At 35.2% G+C, this 25,000-nt stretch overlaps 1 long non-coding RNA gene across 2 annotated transcripts in view; it reads right to left on the bottom strand.

Moving 5' to 3' along the window:
* The window catches only part of LOC135201734 (uncharacterized), a 413,301-nt gene that overhangs the window by 10,192 nt on the left and 378,109 nt on the right, over positions 1–25,000 (bottom strand). For both annotated transcript variants that reach the window (XR_010311596.1, XR_010311597.1), the window contains one exon: positions 14,237–14,299. This is a non-coding gene — a long non-coding RNA (uncharacterized LOC135201734). The remainder of the gene's footprint in view (positions 1–14,236; positions 14,300–25,000) is intronic.

Here is a 25,000-nt window from a genome sequence, read left to right as displayed (position 1 = left end):
GGGTGGGGAGAGGGGGATGTAAAAGAATAAAAGAACGTTGTACGTTTTGTAGATTTTGTAGCAACGAGAGACGTATTGCGTTTGAAAAAGAATGAATTAAAAAAAATAGATGACAGGAATAATATTTGCCGAAGCAATGTAAATGGGTGTGTTTCTGAGTGCCTGGGTGGAGAGAGAGAGAGAGAGAGAGAGAGAGAGAGAGAGAGAGAGAGAGAGAGAGAGAGAGCTACACCTAAAATGAAAAGTTAATAGAAATTAATTAGACCACTGTATAGATCACACCTTCCTGTCAGCCAATGGAGCACATAAAACATGACCGCCCTACACATTCTCTACAACTAATAATTGATAAAACGCCAGCACCAGCGAAAACATACGTTAACTTAAATTAACGACACAGGTTATATATTAATAGCGGTAAAAACGGGTCTTGCATAAGTCATGGAAATTGCATGGCAACTGTTGCAAGATATTCTGCCATTCTAAGCCGTAACCGAGAGAGACTGGATATATATAAGTTTCTTGGAGAAGATTGAGGCTTTTGTAAAGATAATTCCCTCACGAACGGGTTCCCGCTGGCAATTTGCAAAACTGCACAGTGATCGATCAATTGAAAAGATGACCCACACATTTTCTTCAGCAATACTGTGCGATGATCAATCAAAATAATGAGCACTGACATATTTCGTTCAGTTGTAGAAGTATGTCGATTTCATCAGTAAACATGACACTGATTTTATATTGTCGTAGAAGCGTTACAGATTGCATAAATAACATGCTGGACTTACTACTGTTTCATAATGAATGATGTACAGACAACTGGTTAACACTATATATATATATATATATATATATATATACTACACACACACATATATATATATATTATATATATATAAACACACACACACACACCACATATATATATATATATGTGTGTATCTATATATATATATATATATTATATATATATATATCTTATATATATATATATATTATTTACAAGCAATGCATCTTCCGTTAAACCTCTTTCAGGCGAGACGTATGAGGGGGATGCGAAACGGAAATTTTACGTCAGGAAACCACGCAAGAGTCACAGGACAAAAAGGACTTACTTCTCTTTTCTCTTTCAATAGTTTCTGTTCGATATTAATATTTCAAAAAATCATACTAATTCACAGTATTCTACAGTTCATGTTCTCTACATAATAAGTTGCATCAAGAAACAACAGTTCATTATGCATGTATCAAGGAATGACAATTTCGACTTCGTATCTTATTTTTCTTTCTGCAAACAATACTAGAAGAAAATTTTATTTATTCGCGTTCTGCGCGCGCGCGTGTTATAAGTGTTCGCGTGTGTTTTAACAAGCCCATCTCAACAACTGACGAAAAGTGACCTTGACGAGACGGTTAACTTTTCAGAAACATCGACCATCAGTTTGTGAATCAATATGAAATGAAAACATTAGAAATTTAATAACGCACGATTTGATTCTCTTATAAAGAATGGAAAATGGAGCTTAGGCCAAAGGCCAAGCACTAGGACCTACGAGGCCATTCGGCGATGGAAAGGAAATCGAGAGTCGGTAGGTTTGAAAGGTGTAACAGGAGGAAAACCTCAAAGCAGTTACACTTCGAAAGAATTGTTAGAAGAGTGAATAGCGAGATGGAAGACAGATAACAAGAATGGGGGTACAGTAAAAGGAACGAAAAGGGTTGCAGCTAGGGGGCCGAACCTTTAGTAATACCTACAAGCTTGTGAGGTGCACTGACGGACACGACACCCATATTGAGATTTTTCTTTATAACATTATATTGGCTGTTAGGTAACGAAGAATAATTTCCATCTAAGATTGAGATCTATCCTTTATCTATATTATGGGAGTTAAGGAATAAAAGCAAAAACCACAATAAAAATGGCAGGTGCTTAATATTATTAAAAAATATACCTGTGAAAGATACTAGTGGTATTTTCCATTGCGCACAAGAGAAGATCAAATTAGATACGTGACAAACAAACCAAGTAATGGATATACGTAGCTTCTCTCTCTCTCTCTCCCTCTGGACGAGATTCGGAGACAGATATAGTTTGTAAGGTTTAGCTGAAATAATGCCGCAGACGATATGACAGACCAATGAATAAATAAATTAATGAATAAAAAATTAATTAATAAATTAATGAATAAACAATTAATGAAATAGAAAAATAAATAGATAAATACGTAATTATATACTATAATAAAGAAATAAGTAAGGAAATAAATAAGGAAATACATATATAAGGAAATAAATAAATAAGGAAATAAATAAATAAAGACATACATAGGGATATACATAAATAAGGAAATAAATAAATAAAGAAGTAAATGAGGAAATACATAAATAAGGAAATAAATAATAAAGAAATAAATAAGGAAATAAATAAATAAGGAAATAAATGAATAAATAAATAAATAAGTAAATAAATAAATAAACAAATAAATAAAACTTTAGAAAAAAAATATATATAAGAATTTAACGACAGTCGAGAGAGAGCAAACAAAACATCTCCAGAACTAAGCTGCTGTTAAAAGCAAAACACACACACAAAACTACAATCAATTCAATTTGACGGATTTTTTCCGTCGATTTTTTTTTCTCTCCCACAGGGAAATCGCCCAGTCATCACATTCATCCACGTTCATGCCATGCGATCATCCGTCTTCAATGAGATTCATCCATCTCCCGTCATCCGTGAGACACCGCGTTCCTCGGGGCCACCTTGGGCTACACAATGAAGAGCGGAGTGTTCCCGTCGGAGTGACAACAAAGTGGAGAGATTTACGCAGCTTAAAGACATACGCATTTTTCAACCACCCGCCCACCCACCCACCACCTGCCCACAAACCCGCCCGCCCGCCCGGCTTTCTCGGGGAGGTCTGCTAGACACGGTATACAACAGGGTCTATATTCTGCCGATTTATAAAAATTTTCCTAGAATTGTTATGGGGAAAGTATTTTTTTTCCACTAATGCTAAGTAATAAGTTACCTCTTTGAAAAACATTATTAGGTTTATACACAATACCAATTATATATGTATACACACACACACACACACACACACATATATATATATATATATATATATATATATATATATAGTATATTCTATATACATATAAATAATAAATTATATATATATATATATATATATAATTATATATATAGGTATGTAAATGCCTGCCTACTTTTCTTTCCTTTTGATTTTCTCTGATCCACCATTAATTAAGTTTGCTAAAACAACGTTCGTCTTGAATTTCTCTGAACCACCATTATTAACTAAGGTGTTTTGCTAAAACACGAAAGCCTTGAAATACCATAATCGCGGGTCATTTCGTCGCAAAACCAGAAACAACATTATTTAATCCTTGTGCTCTCAAAAGAACTATATAAGCGTTCTTTAAGAACATTTCTATTAATCGCCATGAAATAAATTTCCAGTAATAATAATAATAATAATAATAATAATAATAATAATAATAATAATAATAATAACAAGCGAACGAACCCCCCGAAAGTCTGCAGTGATTAGTCCTACGGAATCGAGCCAATCTGAGGTTGATAAATGCCCGGCCTGACACTAATACCCGGGGTGGAGTAATAACTATGATCGTGGGTCCGTTAATACCCTATCTTCAGAGAGGAGTGTAATCAAGCAGGTAGTTATTAGGCGTTAATCAGTTTGGCCAACGGGGGCTATACAAGTTAAAATAACGTCACACTTATAAGAAGTAAAGGACTTTTCGATGAGGATGTTTAGCCAAGGACGGGATGACTGGTCCACCAATAAGCGAGGGGGAGGGGGAGGGGAGGAGGATGAGAGAGATAAAGGGAGGGAGGGGAAGTGTGTGCGTGTGTAGGATTGCGCCCAAGTATCCAGGCAAGTAAAGCAATGATGATAAACGTACCTATGTCCCGTTTTCTTTGATGCTACAGCGAACCATTTCGCCGTTTTCTATGGTGTTAACCTTTATTTTCTGTGATAGTGGTGAGCTTATGAAAAGAAGCCCACACACACACACGCGCACGCACACACACACACACACACACAACACACACATAAGTAAAAGTACAGTAACTGAAAACTGAGAATCATTTTTTTAAAATAGCTGAACAGTCTAATTAGGCATAAACCTGCACACCAGGATCAGTTGAAATCCCACTTGGGAATTAGAATGTCACAATTTATTTCGTTCAGATTTCAATGCTTTCAGTGAAAAGTATTTAACGAAATACGAGAGTGAAGTTTTGATGCCGAATGAAAACTTAAGAAAAAATAGTTACTGAGATAAAATAATTTTTTTACGTGGTATATATATATATCTATATATATGATATATATATATATATATATATATATATGATAGAGAGAGAGAGAGAGAGACGAGAGAGAGAGAGAGAGAAATAGATTGTAAAAATAAAAATGAAAAGAATGAACAATATACAAGAAGGACACTATCAAGGATTTAAAATATAGAGGAGGATATTTTAAGGTGGTCTAGTCACGCGGATGGAATGAGAGACAACAGCTGGTGATAAATGTATATCATTGGGAAGTTTTGGAAAGAAGGCGGAGAGGATGGCAAATAATAATGTATTCGAACGACGTGACTTCAGTATCATCCTTGATTCCGCAGTTTAAGGACAAAAAGTATTCCTTGCGATTTTTATAAACACATTATAATACCATTTACGCTTTTGTATAACCTGACTTCTTAGGTAGCTCAAGGACCAGATTAGCCCTACGACTTAAGAAATGGGTCAGTTTTGGTAAAACTATTTAAGATTATAAGGTTTACGAGCAAAGAGCCCGTGCTATCAAAAAAACCGCTTTTGTCAAATAATAGCTGGATTTACTTTCAAATGTCAAAGGGTGAATCAATTTACCGTGGTAGATTTTCCTTGTAATCTTTAAAAAGAGAGAGAGAGAGAGAGAGAGAGAGAGAGAGAGAGAGAGAGAGAGAGAGAGAGGCAAATCAAATAGTGATATCACAAACAAAATCAAATTCAGCGCGCGGAATTATTACAAGGGAGATGATGCCAATAATAATGAATAATGTCGTACAACCAATATAATTCAGATGCACATTCCTGTCATTGTTGTTTTATAATTCTCGAAGACCCGCCATAAATCCCGTAAACACGACACCCACAGTATGGCAATATTACACTAAGAATGTGGTTATGGCCAGAAACATTTATTTCTTAGTAATAGCAAATCCAGTAGTAAATAAAACGGAATGCATCATCGACACTAAAATAAATACAGTCGTTTAGGAAACGAGTATAAACATGCAAAATCTGATCAAGAACCCACCCTCTCTCTCTCTCTCTCTCTCTCTCTCCGTATCCATTACAGTGAACAAGACGAATGCAGTTGCCCAAGTCGATTACTCGAGTAATATCCACGTCTCATTGTATTTCCACTCATCTTTTCTAAGTTTCAGTCACATTCTGATCTTAACCTCTTGACAAACCTTACAATTTTTATGGTTCTGTTTCGAACCCGCTATTTTTAACTGTGAAACAGACCAGGAGATGCAATTCTCTACGAAATCTTTCAAGAAACTAAAAAATTCAATGATTTTACAAAAACAAACCTTACAATTTTTAGGCTTCTATTTCGAACCCGCTATTTTTGTCTGTGAAACAGACCAGGAGATGTAATTCTTTACGAAATCTTTCACGAAACTAAAAGACCAATGCTTTTATAGAATAAAAACTGAAGCCCACTCGATTTATGTAAGTAATTCAAAGTCGCTATAGATTCCACTAAATACATTTTTTATTTACGGTCCTCTGCCCTCTTTTGGCAAGAGCTACAACGGAATCTATCAACGGAAGGCACAAACCCTTCGTAATTTTAGTCAAAACACTCAAATCACAATACATCATTCCATACAAACCAGCTCCGCTGAAGATTACAAACATATATCTCTCCCGCAACGGTTCCTTTTCCATCTCTGTCTTCCATCTTCGCTCTAACTTCCATTATTATCTTTTCAGTTTTTTATATATATATCTCTCTCTTTATTTTCCTTTACCCTCATTAATTGCCGTACCATATCTCACCCTCTTCTCCTTCCCTCCCTTTCCCGCGCAGCTTAAATTGTGGTCATCGCGATATAAAATTTCAACCCCATTAATTAGCATGCCAGAGGACCCCAACTCCTTTTCCCTTTAAGAGATATATCTCACGGGGTATAATTATATGCATTATGTATAATTTTTACCCGGGTGCCGAGCTGATGATTGGCTGATAGGCCCCTTTTAACCCAAAACCGGTAGCAACTTCCATTTAAGGCGGTTTTGTTTGGGGTTACGCATTTTTTTTTTAACTCCAGATGGCTCCGCAGTAGCGCGTGTGGACTTTTGCTTATTACAATTAAATCGGGATAGTTTTGTGCAAACTTCTCATAAGTTATACAATGTTTTGACGAAGGCAGTATTTAAAGAGACGAAAATATCTTATAAAGATAACAATCTCCTTTCAAATTACTTAAGAGTCTGAAATTCGGGAAATACACAGGGTTATATATATATATATATATATATATATATATATATATATATATATATATACATAATATATATACATACATAATATATATATATATATATATATATATATATATATATATATATATATAATATATATATAGTATGTATGTATATGTATGTATGTATATATAACTTACTGATCTCGTTTTCCATTTTATCACGTACGTATCATTCAAAGTAACATTTCTAAACCAAAGGTCGCACCACCTAGACAACGAGGGGTATATATATATATATATATATTATATATACTATTATTATTTATATATATATATATATATATATATATAATTCTGGGTGGGAGTTTATCCTTCGAATGTGTCACGTATTCGTACGCATTTATAGAGGCATAAATCACTGGCTCTTTTTCGCATTTCAAAACATACATAAAAACCATAAATCATACACACATTTACTTACGACGCTCGTTTCTTTTTAATAAGCCTTTCAAATGACGGACTTCTTTTTGCCCGAACTTTCCAAGCACATCTTCCTTCAACTCAACTCGCTTCATCTATTCCCGAGAATCCATCAGGTGCCCAAGTAAGCACCACGAAGTTAGGGAAAATCCAGGGAATCCCAAATAAAGGAGAGAATGCGCCTCAGAAGAAGAAGAAGAAGCAGAAGAGGAAGAAGAAGAAGAAGAATAAGAAAACCTACAAGAATAAGAAGAAGAAAAAAGGGAAGAATAAGACCTAAAAACAAGAAGAGAAGTAAGCTAAAAAGAAGAAAACCAAAAAGAACGAAAAAGAAGAAAAAGAAGACCAAAAAGAAGAGGAGGACCAAAGAAGAAGAAGAAGAGGCCTTTGATAAGTTTTGGGAACAACGCGGCTGATAAGAAGTCCGAAGGTAGTATAGCCCTCCGTGCAGTGGATAAGAGATGCGACCGTCGCAAGTGGACGTATCTTCTTCTTACCTCTGTTTTGATGTGAATTGACGACACGGAATCCCTCCCATGAAGACACTTGGGCATCGAGGAATTTTCGACAAAAGTGTTAGGAGGCAACGAAATCAAAATGTGATAGCTCGGTTTGCTTGTATGGCGTTTTTACATTGCTTAGAACCAGTGGTTATTCAGCAACGGGACCAATGGATTTATACACGTGAGTTCCGAACCACGTCGAGAGTGAACTTCCATCACCAGAAATACACATCTCTCACATCTCCATGGAATGCCCGAGAATCGAACTCGCGGCCACAGAGGTGGCAGGCTAAGGCCAAACCAATCAAGCCACCGAGGTGCTTGTAGTAGGTCGGAACTCCAAAAGTGAATGTTATTAAACAAGTCTTCCGTTTTTATCCGTTACTTTCTAAGAACAACAGTTTTTCAATTCAAAACCTGAGCCAGAATTTTCCCATGTAACCGTATTCACAGGGAAGAGTCGACATCTCGACATCGACCCCGGCACGATCTATTTTAAGCATTTGCATTTGCAGACGGCGTCGATGACCTAAGTTGTTGTGACGTCATGGTACATGTTTGCATCAATCAATCAATCTACATTTGCAGACGGTATATCTTTCTTCCAGGACCCTTCAAAGACTAACGGCCTAAACGCTACTTCCTAGAAACGAATAGGCGCTACGAAAATATAATTAAATACATTAATATATAAATAAATCAATTAACCAAAATAAAAAACACGCTTTAGCAAGCTGTGACTGTCGAATGCACAAACTCGAACGCAATCCACGACTGTATGTATACTTAGCAGTAACGCTCTGCAATCAAAAACTAAATTGCCTGTAACATGGTGGAACAGTCTACAAACCAACTCAGCAACTGTACCCATCATCGGCCAGTCAAGCTCTTAACTTATATACACCATTATCTTCTTTTCCAAAAGTTGTTATAATCAACAATTAACCGTCTGATTCAAAACATACGGACGCCAACAGCGCACACAAAAGATTCCATTTATCGCCAACTGAGTGGAAACCATTAGCGAGGGAGCGAGTCGGGCATAATCAGCGTTCTCCGTCGTTAAAAAAAAAACAAAAATGAAATGAATTCTTTGCATAGCGCAACCTGCCTCAATTTCCATGATAGCTGCCTGACTTTCTGCCGTCAACTAAAACCTGATATATTTTTTGGAAACGTCAAAAACTCTAAGGATTCGCTCCTCGCGGGAATTATATACAACTTGATTCCGGATTTGAAACTTTATGGTTTAATTCCAGACATGTCAGGAAATATTGTAATCCCAGTTTCAATTACGAATTAATTATGTCATATAATTACCAAGTACCCCCTAAACTCTAATTAATAACCGTGATGCAAGCAATATTTTTGCTTAATTGGATCATATTTTTCTTGATTAAAAGTATCCATCAAATGTCATCGCCAACATATTCATTATTTTTTTTATGAAACGTGAAAACAACAAGGTATTTGAATTACGCGAGTCTAGAAAACAAAATCTTTCCTTTTTCATCCTTTTTTGTGCTGGGGGCGGGGGAGTGGGAGGGAGAGGGTGAGGGTAGTAGGAGAGGGGAGAAGAGAGGGGGGGAGGAGCTGTTACAATAAAAAAAGAATAAAAATTCAGGATGAATACGAGCGGAACATAACATCGTAGTCAAACATCACTTAATTCATTACATGAGTGACGTGCTAATGATCCAGCCTTCTCATGTGACCGTGACGATTGCTTTGAGAGAGAGAGAGAGAGAGAGAGAGAGAGAGAGAGAGAGAGAGAGAGAGAGAGACTGCGGGAGCAATAACGCATTGCCTCTGTTTGGGAAACCATCCTGTGCTGTTGAATAATAATAATAATAACAATAATGATAATAATAATAATAATTCCAGGTCATGATCGAGAGAGATGAGCAACATTAGCCAATGCTTTAATCACCTCTGCATTCCAGTAAACTGCTCCCGGAAAGACTTTCTTTCTATTTGGGGGCAAAACAATTTATTTCTTTAAATACTGTCTTGGTAATACAGATATATTCGGTGAAATATTGCCATGGTGATAAAGATTTAGTTCTTTAAATATTGCCTTGATAAAAGAGATATTGCCTTGGTAATACAGATTTACTTCTTTATATATTGTCTTGGTAATATGGATTTATTCCCTTTAATAATATTGTCTAGGCAATAGAGACATATTCTGCGAAATAGTCTTGGTAATACAGATATATTCCTTTTAATATCGTCTTGGTAATACAGATTTATTCCGTGAAATACTGCCTCTGCAATACAGATTTATTCCGTTAAATATTATAAGGTAAAACAGATTAACTCGATAAATATTTTTTTCTCTAAAACAAATTTATTCCGTTGAATATCGTCTTGGCAATACAGATTGATTCAAATATTGCTATGGTAAAACAGATTTATTCAATTAAATATTGACTTGGTAATATATGTTTATTCTTTTAAATGCTGTGTGTTGGTTACATCATTGTTTTGGCATTAGAGAGATCTTGAGATGAATATGTTTTGGTATCAGAGACTTCTTGATATGAGTATGGCCTTGGTAATAAGGATCTATTCCGTTTAATCTTCTTTTTGTAATACAGATACAATCCTTTCAATATTGTCCTGGTAATACATTTATATTCCATTAGATATTAGCAACAAATATTCTCTCTCTCTCTCTCTCCTCTCTCTCTCTCTCTCTCTCTGTGCGCACCAGATATGGGGGAGGGAGGGGGAGAGGGAAGAAATAAAAAAAAGAAACTCTCTCTCTCTCTCTCTCTCTCTCTCTATCTCTGCGCACCAGATATGGAGGGTAGAGGGGGAGAGGAATAAAAAGAAAAAATACGACGTCATTGTAAACAAAAACAAAAAATACGAAGATTCGAACCGCCATGTTCATCATAGACGTAAAACACTAGTCCGCACTCTTCGCCTTGTTCCTGTAATTAATTGTATGGAAACGCTGCCTTATCTAGTAGAGGTCCATTTCCATACACAGCCACTTGTCTAGCCCCTGTCATTAGGCAAAGATATGGTTACGGCTACACCAATGAGTTATGAAGCTTACCACTACAACTACAACAACAACAACACAAAACCCCTCCTTACTCTCCCCCTTCCCCCCCGAACCCCATTACACCACCCTACAACGACCCGTCTTTCCCAATACGTACCGATATTACGCCACGACTTCGGAATTAACGCTCTTGTACGATACGCGACCGATACGCGCGAGTTTTAATCGATTACGGCCAGTTAACCTTCCAGACTGTCCGAGAGATGCTGGTCAGCTAAATGGAAAAGTACGGGGAGAGAGAGAGAGAGAGAGAGAGAGAGAGAGAGAGAGAGAGAGAGAGAGTCTCTTCTAGTTGAAGCAATGGTTCGTCCGCTATGGAGACAAATGGAATAACATGGGGAGAGAGAGAGAGAGAGAGAGAGAGATAGAGAGAGAGAGAGAGAATGTCTCTTCAGGTAGTTCATACCATGGTTTTTTCGTTAAAGTATACAGAGAGAGAGAGGAGAGAGAGAGAGAGAGAGCATGTCTCTTCAGGTAGCTTACGCCATAGTTCTTTCGTTAAAGCATGCACAAAGAGAGAGAGAGAGAGAGAGAGAGAGAGAGAGAGAGAGAGAGAGAAAATGTCTCTTCAGGTATAGCTTATGGAGACCCTCTCAAAAGAAGTGTATAATAAACCGTACAAAATTTCTTCTTCAGACCTTCAAGTTCCGATCGGTTTGCCTCTAAATCCGAGGAGCTGGAGAGCGCTCCAACAGCTGAAGGGGGTTCTGAACCCCCTCATCACCCGATTCGTTACAGACAATAACTAATTAGCATACGTTTTAAACCGGTTACAGCCTTCCTTCCGCAGTCAGATAAGCAGCTGGTAAGGGTCAAGCAAAAAGATACAAGGAGCGGCGAAGAGAAGGTGATCACGATTTTGTTGTGGAATGACTCTTGTAAACGAAGAGAGAAGCAAGTTTTTTTGTTATTATATGTATGTATAAATATATATATACAACATATATATATATATATATATATATATATATATATATACGTACACACACACACACACACACACACATATATATATATATATATATATTATATATATATATATATATACGTACACACACACACACACACACATATATATATATATATATATATATATATATATTATATATATATATACTTTATATATATAAACGTACATACACACCATACACATATATATACATATACATACATATTCATACATTCACATTTTCTTAACAATTTACAAAGCAATAAATTTCTGTAAGGACCTGGCAGCTTTTTCAGGGAACATCTACTACAGCTAGTTCACCTAAGGTTGATTCTTGGATGAGCCCCCTGCTCCAGAGACATTTGTTTGTCGGCCGCTGATTGGCTGGTACAGGGAGGTAGGCAGCTCCCAGCCGATCAGCGGCCGCCAAACAAACGTCTCGCAGGCATAGGGCTCACCCAAGGATCTACCTTAAGTGAACGTGCTATAGTATCTGTTACTTACGGAATTCTCTTAATAATATCAAATATGTATAGATGATATATTATCTGCTCACTGAAATTAACAGGATAAGTAAAGTTACCAGACTAATCTAGTATAACCGCTTTTTCATGATACTTAAACGGATATTTACTTACACCTGCTAACTGATCTAAGCAACTGAAACTCGTTTCTAACTCTCACAGGCTAACCCGAGAGAAATCTCGACGAACGCGGAATAAGAATTGGAGAAGTTGGACAGCTGAATTAGGAGAAACAAAAGTGAACGGATTAACAGCGCTACCTACAATAGGTAAGTCTTAAAAAAATAACTTGATGTTACGTCACGTAAACGATGAAATAATAAGTCAAGTGAGAAATCAAAAGAAAAATCAGTAATTGGAGAAATTAAAGAATGAACAGATATTACGTATTAATACGTATTATGCAAGTTATACATTACATTAACTCAGCAATGGCTACGGCATCGCATATCTAATTTTTTTTTCTTTTAACCCATGGATACATATCAAACTTATCTGGTAATGTCTGCAAAATTATGTATTTATAGGTTTCAATTCCGCAGTTCTGATCATACTAACTTTTAAATTTTGTTAGCTGTCGAAATTTGGTTCAATTGTAAAAATCATACTGTACTAACCACCCAGATATAATTATGAAGCCAGCGCCCATAACTATCAATCAATCCATATAGATATAACACAGTGAATCACTGTTGAATTCTTGGTGTTTAACTGTGACATACTGCCTCTCACACTAGATTCCTAAGATCTGTTACAAATTCCCAAGCACTAAAATTTCAGGTGGGTTTGCTTGAAATTCCCATGATCCCACACGTGGTCAAAGAGGGTTGTTTACGTAGGGTTTTGGGTTTCACTGCTGGTCACCCATTCAAACACTGACTAGACCATCGGTGTAACGACTGCGGTTCCATTGCTGGTCACCCATTCAAACACTGACCAGACCATCGATGTAACGACTGTGGTTTCATTGCTGGTCAACCATTCAAACACTGACCAGACCATCGTTGTAGCATCGCCAGTGTCTTCCCTCTTCCCATCCTTACATTTTTCCCTATCGCAACCCCTTCCGCCCCATCTCTCTCTCTCTCTCTTTCCTTCGCCTCTCCTTCTTCAGGAAGGAGGGGAAAGGGGAGGGGTGGGGGGCCATCACTCACCCCATCAACGAGCACATAATTCGGAAACATTTTCGCTAATGCCAGTCATTAGGTCAGGGTTATAATTATTAACACCAATTAGCCAAGGAGATTTATGTGTGCGTAAACTTAAAAATGAGGTATTACCCCTCCGCGTCCTCTCTCTCTCTCTCTCTCTCTCTCTTACTTTGAGGTACGACTCACTTTTCTTCGCCAAACTAATTAGGCGAACGAGCGCGAGCGCTCGTACACACACACATACACGAGCATCCACACACACACACACACACATAATATATATGTGTGTGTGTGTGTGTTTAAGTATTTAGCAATACCTTGGTCAAAACCTTACATTACATATACTAGTATAAAGTTTGTTTCCCTGAGAGAGAGAGAGAGAGAGAGAGAGAGAGAGAGAGAGAGAGAGAGAGAGAGAGACCGCTCAGTCACACTGTTTCGTAACTTGGCGTTAACGACATATATTAATAGCGAACGACATCCAAATGCAACCTTCCCACTCTCCAAGAGAAAAAGTTCGGAGAATATCCCCTAAACCATTTAAATTCGTTTAAATTCAATACGTTTCTCCTGTTACAAAGTTCAGTAAGCTCATAGGAGCGCTGGGTATACTGCATATACGAGCATTCCAGCTGATTTTCTTTGACGGTTGGACAAATATAATGGTTGAATATATTACTGAAAACTAATATTCCTCTGATTATGATAAACTCCACAACCCCACACGCTCAGAGAAATTTCCTCCTTAAATACAGGAAGGACGAAAAACACCGTACGAGAAATAGTAACGAGAATTACCATTACCAATAATTATAACAGGGTATCATCACATAACGTACGAGGCGAATACACGGCAAGGCTCATTAATTCGCAGAAGTCAATCACTGTCAATCATTCACCTGTGTCCCAATTACTCTTATCGCAGTGTAACCCCTTAATTTCGTATAACGATATATACACATGCACATGCATAATACCCTAAGGAAGATAAGTGTTTAGGTGTTACTTACCATGGCAGGCGCTCTTGGGACGTGTGTGGTGTGTGGTGTGTGGGTGCAGCTGACATCTGGTTTCTGAAAAGAGAGAGAGAGAGAGAGAGAGAGATAGAGAAAGTAGTCTTTCCCTCTACAGGTTTCTCAATGGATATTTCGATAGACGAGGAAACTTGGAACGCTGGCATTGCGTAAACAACGAAACTTAAGACAATTAAACTGCTTAAAAAACAAAACTTTTTAAGTTTTGTTTTTATGCTAACGATATGTAAACAACAAAACTTAAGTTTTGTTTTTATGGTGACAATATGTAAACAACAAAACAAAAGTTTTTTTTTTTGCTGACGATATGTAAACAACAAAACTAAAGTTTTGTTTTTATGCTGACTATATGTAAACCATAAAACTTTAATCACTGACATTATATAAACAACGAAACTTAAAACGATGACATTTTGTAAACAACACAACTTAAAACACTGGCATTGCGTGGAGAAAGTGTAGTGATTGTATTCAAGCAATAACATTAAAAAGAAGAAAAATAAAAATGAAAAGATTTACAAAAAAATTAACACACAACATTAAATTTGTAAATACTTACGTTTGAATGTGTGCGTACAAAGGCAACGAAAAATTAGCAAAAATGACGCAGGGAAAACTAACCTTCTGCACATTCCGGTACCCCATACCCAGGACAAGCTCATACCTACATCATTGAGAAGGCAGTTCTCGCAGGGCCCAGCTGACCAGGTATACCCGAGAAGCTCTAAATTACCAATAAACACATACGTAATTAGCTACACTTTTTTTTTCTTCTTTTTTTTACCTGGCCGTTTTACCCAGGTTACCTTTGCTTCCTCTGAAGGGGATTTCTCTCGTCTGTAGAATAAAGAAAAACCTTTGTTGCTAATTTCAACGGCAACCTGAAAGGGTCCTTTTTTATGACCCACTGTCGGAGCAAGACGAAAGGATTGGAAAATCAGGAAGGCGGGTCTCTCTCTTGTTTAACTCTTAACACGGAAAGTGGAAATGTGCCGTATGTTTTGATTATTGCGATCAAAATGCGTCATTTTTATCATCGCTCAACTATCAATGTACTAAACCCTGTTGTTTATATAATGACTTAATTTTAAATTGAGAAAGTAGTCTACCTGATCTTTCCCTCTCTCTCTCTCTCTCTCTCTCTTCTCTCTCTCTCAAAAACACACACATTATATATATATATATATATATATATATATATGTAACTTCTTCCTATAAATATATATATATATATATATATATATATATTATTATTCATATATATATATAGGAAGAAATTTACATTAGATACATACAGTAAACAAAAACAAAAGCAAACAAAAACAGCGATAAACGATAGAATTTTCTCGGCCTTCTAACGTTATTACTTCAGGAAAGAAAAATTACTTCAGGAAAGAAAAGACCTAACAAAACAAATATCGTCCAGATCACAAAAATAGATAAATAAATAAATAAATAAATAAAAGCAATAAAAATAACGATGAGTAAATTTTAGAGTGACCTCACTATCGGCAACGTCAATGTTCTTTTCCAATTTTATTTTATTATTATTATTATTATTATTATTATTATTATTATTATTACTATTATTATTATTATTATTATTATTATTATTATTATTATTTTTATTATTATTATAAACTTTCCCATCACGCATCGCCAACGAGCCAATTCCTTATCATCTGAAACGACACTTACCGACGTCTATGAGAAAATATGAACTTACTCCAGGTTCTGTATGCTTTAAATAAATCAAATACAATTTACCAATTGCCTTAGATAACGATGACCTTAAAAGGTACAGCAGAGTCAGATAGCAATTACTTGGCGAGCACCGATTTACATGTTTATTACGAATGTGTCTCCCGTCATAGAAAGGGAAAGATATTTTATGTTACGTACTTAGAAAAAAAAAAGTGTTTATTTTGGGTCACACTTGGTGATATGAATTAAAAGAGAGATATTTGCTTCTCCTATTACAGCCACTGTGACCGAACGAGTCATTCCATATAATATAATATGCGCATGTATATGTATGTATATATATATATATATATATATATATATATATATATATATATATATTCATTGATACTTTTCTCTTGGTTGACTGCATCCAGATATCTATATATATAAAATATATATATAATATATATATATATATATAAATATATATTATATATATATATATTTATATATTATTATATATATACACACACATTTATATATAGGTATATACAATTTATGTTGGTTGCCAAAGTCCAGAGATCTATAACAGGCCTCTTATCACCTTAGAGCGATTGTGCTGCACACACAGCCCATCACGGGATCTTATCTTTTTTATGATTTTATGATCTATTTTATTTTAGTTTATTATCATTTAAGATTTATGAAATTTATGCTTAGCAGCCTAAATTTCAAGTACTGTGGCAATTTCGGCTACTCAGATTTGCAGACACGAAAACTGAGTTCGAGAGGCTGGACAGCAAGATAATCCAGAAAATGGGGGAGCTGAAATACGAGGCGCAAAAAGAATTTTCTGTTAGAGAGATTGAACAGCAAGACTGAAGAAAGGAAGTGAGAGTATAATAAGTACAATAAAGGCTATGAATCTTCTGCAGCTAGGGCCGTGGGAACGTTGCAAACTGTTTGTAAATGCCAACAGTGCACCGCGTGAGGTGAACTAAGGGCGTTAACGCCCTCTTGCGCCCGGGGCCTATCAGGAAAGAAAGCGCAGTAGCGTAAACCTGAGAGTAAGGATCAGATGGGTGAAAAGATACGGAGTCCTGGAGGAGGAGGAGGAGGAGGAGGCGCTAAGGATATATACTGCAACGGAATCCATGTAAAGTTAAATGCTCCCTTAAGCCCCTTCATTGTATATGTATAAGCTTATCTGCGGAGAATGTTTATGAATAGGGAGATTATACATTCGATCCGCTACTTAGCATTACCAGGTCAAGCCCGGTAATTACGCCGGCCAGTATATAAGGTCCGTGGAGACAGGTATTTCGTATCACCGGGTTCTATCTGGCGCTTTGTACCTGGGAAGGAGAAAAAGGGGGGGGCGGGCTGCTTGTAATACCTTCCTGGGGTAAATGACTGATTAATGATGATTAATGGTGATTTCTCTACGAGCATGTTTGTGAATCACTAAATTTGATTTTATCAACAGAAACATGCGTATGTATCTACATACATACACACACACAGAGAATATATATATATATATATATATATATATATATATTTATACTATAAATATATATATATATATATATATATATATATATATTATATATATATATATCAGTTCCTGAGTTTAGAGATAGAGAGAGAGAGAGAGAGAGGAGATTTACTAATGCATCTAAAATACCTTAAAATCCCGAACAAAAAACTTTAAAATACCACGGAACTACTAGAGACTGTCATAAATATCAGAACACTCAACGTGTCAAGGTTAAATAAGCCAAATTTGAAAGCACGTAAGCATACAGGTATGTATGTTGTTATACTTTGAGAGTAAAGCATAATAATAATAATATAATAATAATAATAATAATAATGATAATAATAATAATAGAAGTGAAGAGATGGTGTCTGCATGCCGATATTTATAGCGGCTCGAATCCTAGAGCTGTGTTCTCATTGGTCGACCAATGAGAACGCAGCTCTAGGATTCGAGCCGCTATAAATATTAATAATAATAATAATAATAATAATAATAATTAATAATAATAATAATTAAAATAATAATAATAATAATATTTATTTATTTGTCTGTTAATAAATTTTCTGCCATTTCGTTTAAAGTATACAGCATGCATACCTGTATGCTTACGTTCTTTAAAAAAAAATAAATAAATAAATATTGTTATAAATATTATTATTATTATTCAAAAGATGAACCCTATTCATACGGAACAAACCCACCAAAGTGGCCATGACTTGAAATTCAAACTTTCAAAGGATCTGGTGTTTATTATGAGGAATTGACAGCAGGTAAAGGGAAATACAGAAAGAAGAGATTTCGCTTATAAAAAGATAAAAAATAAAACAATAAATGACTAAATAAACACCAAGAATGGGCAGAAAGTAAATATAGATAAAAAACGCAAATTCACAAAATGGTCAACAAGTCCACGCTCTTACTATCAACCAAATAAATAAATAAATAAATAAATAAAAATAAAAAAAGATACAAAAAATCATTAATGTTCCTTTCGACCTTGACTCAGACCTTTTGTCACGAGAGATGCATAAAAACTATCATTAGGAGTAATAGCCAGAAAACAGATAAAAGGGGGGGAAAAAATGTAGGAATGATTAATGAACGGAATACGTGTAGTAACACAAGATCTATTAATACACAGTACTACCTACTCCAGTATATCCTCTTCCTTAAATAAAGTGACCCAACCATCGTTAAACTCTGTTATCTCCTAATGCTCCAAACAAGCGGTTTCATAGTGTAAAAGTTCCTTCGGTTTTTTTATTTCATTCTTTTTTCACATTATTCTCATGTACTGATATTTATTCTTTTTATTCTTTTTATCTGTTCTCTCCTCAACCCCATTTTTACAACAATGTTTTGTTCCCTTATCTTACCCTTATCTTTTTCCCTTCGTGACATAAATCAGAATTTTAGCTAAGGTTCTGGCTAATCGTTCTTACCCTCCATTTCTGAGCCATTTCCTCTGGCATGCTTGCGCTCTCTCTCTCTCTCTCTCTCTCTCTCTCTCTCTCTCTCTCTGTAATAATATTCTTGAGCCTATCCTGTTTTCAGCTCTCTCTCTTTCTCTCTCTCTCTCTCTCTTTGAGTTCGTAATAATAGCTTTGCTCTCTCTCTCTCTCTCTCTCTCTCTCTCTCTCTCTCTCTCTCTCTCTCTCTCTCTCTCTGTTTTGTCCATAATAATATTCTTATGCCCATTCTCTCTCTCTCTCTCTCTCTCTCTCTCTCTCTCTCTCCTGGCAAGTCCGTCATCACGGTGAACACGGACTCTTCGACTCCTATCTGACCAATCTCTCTCTCTCCCTCCCCGATCACCGTAAATTCCTCGCTCGTTCCTTATACCTTTGCTCTCTAATTAATGATGATTTTACCATCAGCTTTGCTCATTAGCCGGGAAATTTATTTTCCCTGTGTCTCTCCCATCATCCCATCCCTCATTTATATTGGCTCTTTGAGAGAGTTCGTATATTCTCTCTCGTAATTTGGCGTGTTTAGCAAATTCGCAATACGATGAGGTAGCAGGAAGGGAACTGGCATTTCTCATCTATGAAATCAGCAACAGTCCTAACCAAAAAGATACAAAAAGCATTCATAGCTATATTAGAAGGATAATCCTTCAAACTGGAACAAATCTAATGAAAACATCTTGAAAATAATTGAAGAAGTTCCAAATAAAATCCAAGTGGTCAAGAGACTCATAAAGAAAATATACATAAACCAACATATTCCGACAAAGAAAATGAATAAGGTGAATCTTGTGAATATCCTAATTGATGCATTAGGGAAAAGAATGCCAAAAGCATGCAAACTGTGTAAGGTTTGGTATAGCATAGTCAATCACAAAACCTAATCAGAAAATGTGCTGCATGCACATTCCGACCCATCCACAGTGTGCTGAGGTAATACAAGATTTGAGAAAAGATACAGAATTTTTTGTTCAACATGTCTATCATGGATAGACAATGTTATTAAATCAAGATTGAATGTACAAATAGTTGAGGATGAAGAAGAAGAGAAGAGGAAGAAGAAGAAGAAGAAGAGGAAAAACGAAGAGAAGTAAACAAAAATGAAATGACAGAAAAAAATAAGGAAAACAAAGAACAAGATAAAAGTATGGATGCAGAAATACTCATTGATACTACATATGAGGCAATAAAGCAGCATCTACCTACGAAGAAAAAATAAATTACGATATGACAACACAGAAAAGCAAATCCCCGAAGAGGCTCTACCCAGATCTATAAACAATGAACGGGAAGAGGAAAACTAGACAAGAAACAAACAAAATCTGCAATCTTTTGAAAAGAGGGAATTGTAGATTTGGAGAAAGATGTTACTACAAACATCCTAAGATATGTCAAAACTATGAAATATATGGTAAATGTGCAATACTTAGATGATATGGGGATGATTGCAGAGATCTGCATCCAAAAATATGTGAAAAACCTAAAAGAAGGAAAAGGATGTAAGGTTCGACAAAAAATGCAAATATATGCACCCTGTAGCCATGAATCATAATCAAATAAATAACCAACCAAGTAATAAAATCCAAAATAAGAAAGAAACAAATAAAGAGAGAAATCAAGAATATCAGGTAAAAGAGAAAAGCAAACCACCAATGAGATATGCAGAGGTGTCAGCAAAAAATTTCAAAGCATCAGCTCCGAAATTCTACTCAAGAGATAATAACTGTATTTATTATGCAAGAGGATATTGCAGAAACGGAGAAAATTGCAGATTCAGACACAAAATGAATAATTATGATGAAGGAAGATCAAATATTATGGAAAAGTTGGATTTTTTAATGTCAGAACTTTCTGGAAATGAAAAAAAGAACAACATACCAGAACAGGAAAGAGACATGGGAAAATCCTTATTACTACCAGTATTAAATGAAGGAGAAAACACGCAAACCATCATAGTGATGAATGCGCAGGGTTTAGTTACGAGTAACTCAAAAAGAAAAATAGAGTACTTAGAAGAACTAAAACCCAAAATGAAAAGAAAATAGATATAATGAATATAAGTGAAACTGGTATTCCAAGAGACTGGGAATGATGATCAAATAAAAGGGTTCCAAACTTATAGATCAGATAGAAAAAATAGGAATCAAGGGGGAACCGCAATATATGGGAAAGACAAAAAACAAGGAAAAATATATAGAAATATAGTAACTCAGAATGTGAACTAATAGCGGTAGAATTTGAATCTGAAAAATTGATGAACATAGTAATATATAGACCCCTAATACTAAAGAGTTTGACTTAATAATTGAAAAATTGGATGATATATGTAGAAATCACAAGGACTGGACTATTCTCCTATCTGGTGACTTCAACTTTCCTTTCGTAGAATGGAAAGAACGAATAGGAGATTGTGGTTGTACTTATACATATAAAAAAGAGAGTAATAGTAGTGCAGAAGATAAGAGGCAATTTGAAAAGCTATTAGATATGCTACTAGAATACAACATTCAACAAATAAATCACCTGCCAACAGAAAGGAAAATACTTTAGACCTAGTATTTGTGAACGAGATGAATTATGTTAAAGAAATAATAGTTTATAATGCGAGTATTTCAGACCATAATGTCATAGAATTAACAGTTCATTCCAAAAGCAAGTGAAAATAGAGATAAGCAAGAAATGAAAAAGTGGGGAAGGATATGGAAAATACAACTTTTCTACAGTAAAAAATATAAAATGGTCAGAAATTAATGAAGAATTAAACAAAGATTGGGATAACATTTTCGTAAGTGATGACATAAGGGTAAATACGGAGATATTATATAAAATATTGGAGAAAATAGTGGAAAAATATATACCGAAGAAGAAAAGTAAACATCATTCATGCATACCAAGAGACAGAAGGATCTTGTTCCAGAAAATCAGAAAGTGGAAAAAAGGTCTTGCAAAAGAAAAAATGCATGGAGAGGTTATAGAACTAAAAAGTAATATAAAAATGCAGAACAAAAGATTATTACAATCAAAAGAAAATGAAAAACGGGACTTGGAAGAAAAAAACCCTATTGAATATCAAGCAAAACCCCAAACTATTATACTCATATGCGAAGAAGATAAATAAAAGAAGAATAGAAATAGGCCCTCTGAGAATTGAAGGGAGATTAACGAATGAAAAAAAAATGAAAGGAAATTTGCAACATACTGGCAGAACGATATAAGAGAGAATTCACCCCTAGAATAGATAATGAAGATAATGATATAGAAGTAAGGGATGAAAATTAGTGAATATTTAGCTGACATAGATATTAATGAAGCTGATATTGTGCAGGCTATTAATGAAATTAAAAATGGAGCTGCTGCAGGGCCTGATGGAATTCCTGCTATTTTGTTAAAGAAAGTAGTTCATTCTATCGCAAAGCCACTTGCAATATTATTAAGACAAAGTGTAGATACAGGCAAGATATATGATGAGCACAAATTAGCATATATTACCCCTACTTTCAAAAGTGGATCAAGACTAGAGGCAAGTAATTATAGGCCTGTGAGTCTAACATCACATATTATGAAAGTGTATGAAAGGGTAATGAAGAAAAATATTATGAAACATTAATAAAAAATAATTTGTTTAATAAAGGACAACATGGTTTCGTACCCGGAAAAAGTACACAAACCCAACTGTTAGTCCACCGTGAGAACATATTCAAAAATATGAAAAGCGGAAATGAAAACAGATGTGGTTTATTTAGACTTTTTGCAAAAGCTTTTGATAAAGTAGACCATAATATATTAGCGAAGAAAATTAGAAAACACAATATCGTGGATAAAGTAGGAAAATGGTTAAAGAATTTTTACACAACAGAAAACAGATAGTTATTGCAAACGACGAGAATCGGATGAAGCCAAGGTAATATCCGGTGTGCCGCAAGGTACTGTGTTAGCTGCAATACTGTTTGTTATATGATTGAAGACATAGACAATAATGTTAAAGATTCGGTAGTGAGTAGTTTCGCAGATGACACAAGAATAAGTAGAGAAATTACTTGTGATGAAGATAGGAACGCTCTACAAAGAGACCTTAACAAAGTATATGATTGGGCAGAGGTAAATAGGATGGTATTTAACTCGATATAAATTTGAATCAATAAATTATGGAGACAGAGAAAGAAAGCTATATGCATATAAGGGACCTAATAATGAGACCATCACAAATAAGGAAGCAGTTAAAGACCTTGGTGTGATGATGAATAGGAACATGTTATGAAATGATCAAATAGCAACTCTGTTGGCAAAATGTAAAGCAAAAAATGGGAATGTTGTTACGGCACTTCAAAACAAAGAAAAGCTGAACACATGATTATTGCTTTATAAAACATATGTTCGTAGTCCACTTGAATATTGCAATATGATAGGTACCCACACTATCAAAAGGATATTGCACAAATAGAGAGGTACAAAAGTCCTTTACAGCTAGAATAGAAGAAGTTAAGGACCTAGACTACGGGAAAGACTACAATTCTTAAAATTATATAGTCTAGAAAGGAGAAGAGAACGCTACATGATAATTCAGGCATGGAAACAGATAGAAGGAATAGCAGAAAATATCATGGAACTAAAAATATCAGAAAGAGCAAGCAGAGGTAGATTAATAGTGCCCAAAACTATACCAGGAAAATAAGGAAAGGCACACAGGACATTAATCCACTACGCAACCAGCATCGATAATGCAGCGTCTATTCAATGCGTTGCCAGCTCATCTGAGGAATATATCAGGAGTGAGCGTAGATGTGTTTAAGAATAAGCTCGACAAATATCTAAACTGCATCCCAGACCATCCAAGATTGGAAGATGCAAAATATACCGGAAGATGTACTAGCAACTCTCTGGTAGACATTAGAGGTGCCTCACACTGAGGGACCTGGGGCAACCCGAACAAGATGTAAGGTCTGTAAGGTAAGGTAAGGTAAGGTCTCTCTCTCTCTCTCTCTCTCTCTCTCTCTCTCTCTCTCTCTCAACATTTTTATTCTGAACGTTGTGTATTTATGTTTGTAGTCCATCGTGCCGGTCACCTTTCAAATTAGGTTAAACTATGTTAAAAAATAGAGTTAAAATTGGTTAAAATGTTTCAAAAATAGGCTGTAAAAAATAGGTTAAAATATCTCAAAAAAAAAGGTTATAAAAAATAGGTTAAAATGTCTCAAAAACAGGTCGTAATGTTAAAACATTAGGTTACATATTTGTCAAAAGAACAATAACATATGCATAAGTTTGTAAGTCTCATAACTAGAAGAAAATGAAGTGTTTACTCTCGTACACATTACTGTCAGATTGGAGGAGGTTAAATCTAAATACTGTGCAATTAGATCGTCTAATAGTTTATCCCTAACGGCCTTCCTAACTGCTGTATGCATATGCATTTACAGTCTTCTAAATATTCAAGTTTGTAGATTATCTATATCTATGCACACACACATATATATATGTATATACATATACATACACAAACATATATACACACACATATACTTACAATGTAAAATGGCAAAAATCTTGCATAATTATAATATATTTAGAAGACATATATATATATATATATATTATATATATATATATATATATATATATATATATATATATACAGATATATTAAAAATATATCAATATTTTCGCCTCTTTTTCACCATTTCTAACGTTTGTCCTTTGCCTCTATTGCCAATTATTCTTCTCTCTCTCTCTCTCTCTCTCTCTCTCTCTCTCTCTCTCTCTCATCTCTTTCTCTCTCTCTCTCTCATTTATTATTTTCAATCTGCTCCTTTACGTCCCCTCTTCACCGTACCCCTTTCCTCTATACAATGACAGACAAGCGTATCGTCCCAGCTGTTCATCATTGTATAGTGTCTCATAATCATTACTTTCCTTCTATTACCAAGTAAACGCGGGACGAACATTAGCGTTCTACGCGAATAATATTTCACCCCCCCGCGCCACACACCCACTATACATAAGATATAAGTATATATGAATATGTAAAATTAATATATTATATATTAG

The sequence above is a fragment of the Macrobrachium nipponense genome, chromosome 28 (genome assembly GCF_015104395.2).
Source record: "Macrobrachium nipponense isolate FS-2020 chromosome 28, ASM1510439v2, whole genome shotgun sequence".
Classification (NCBI taxonomy): Eukaryota; Metazoa; Arthropoda; class Malacostraca; order Decapoda; family Palaemonidae; genus Macrobrachium; species Macrobrachium nipponense.
This window is presented reverse-complemented; position numbering and strand designations above follow the sequence as displayed.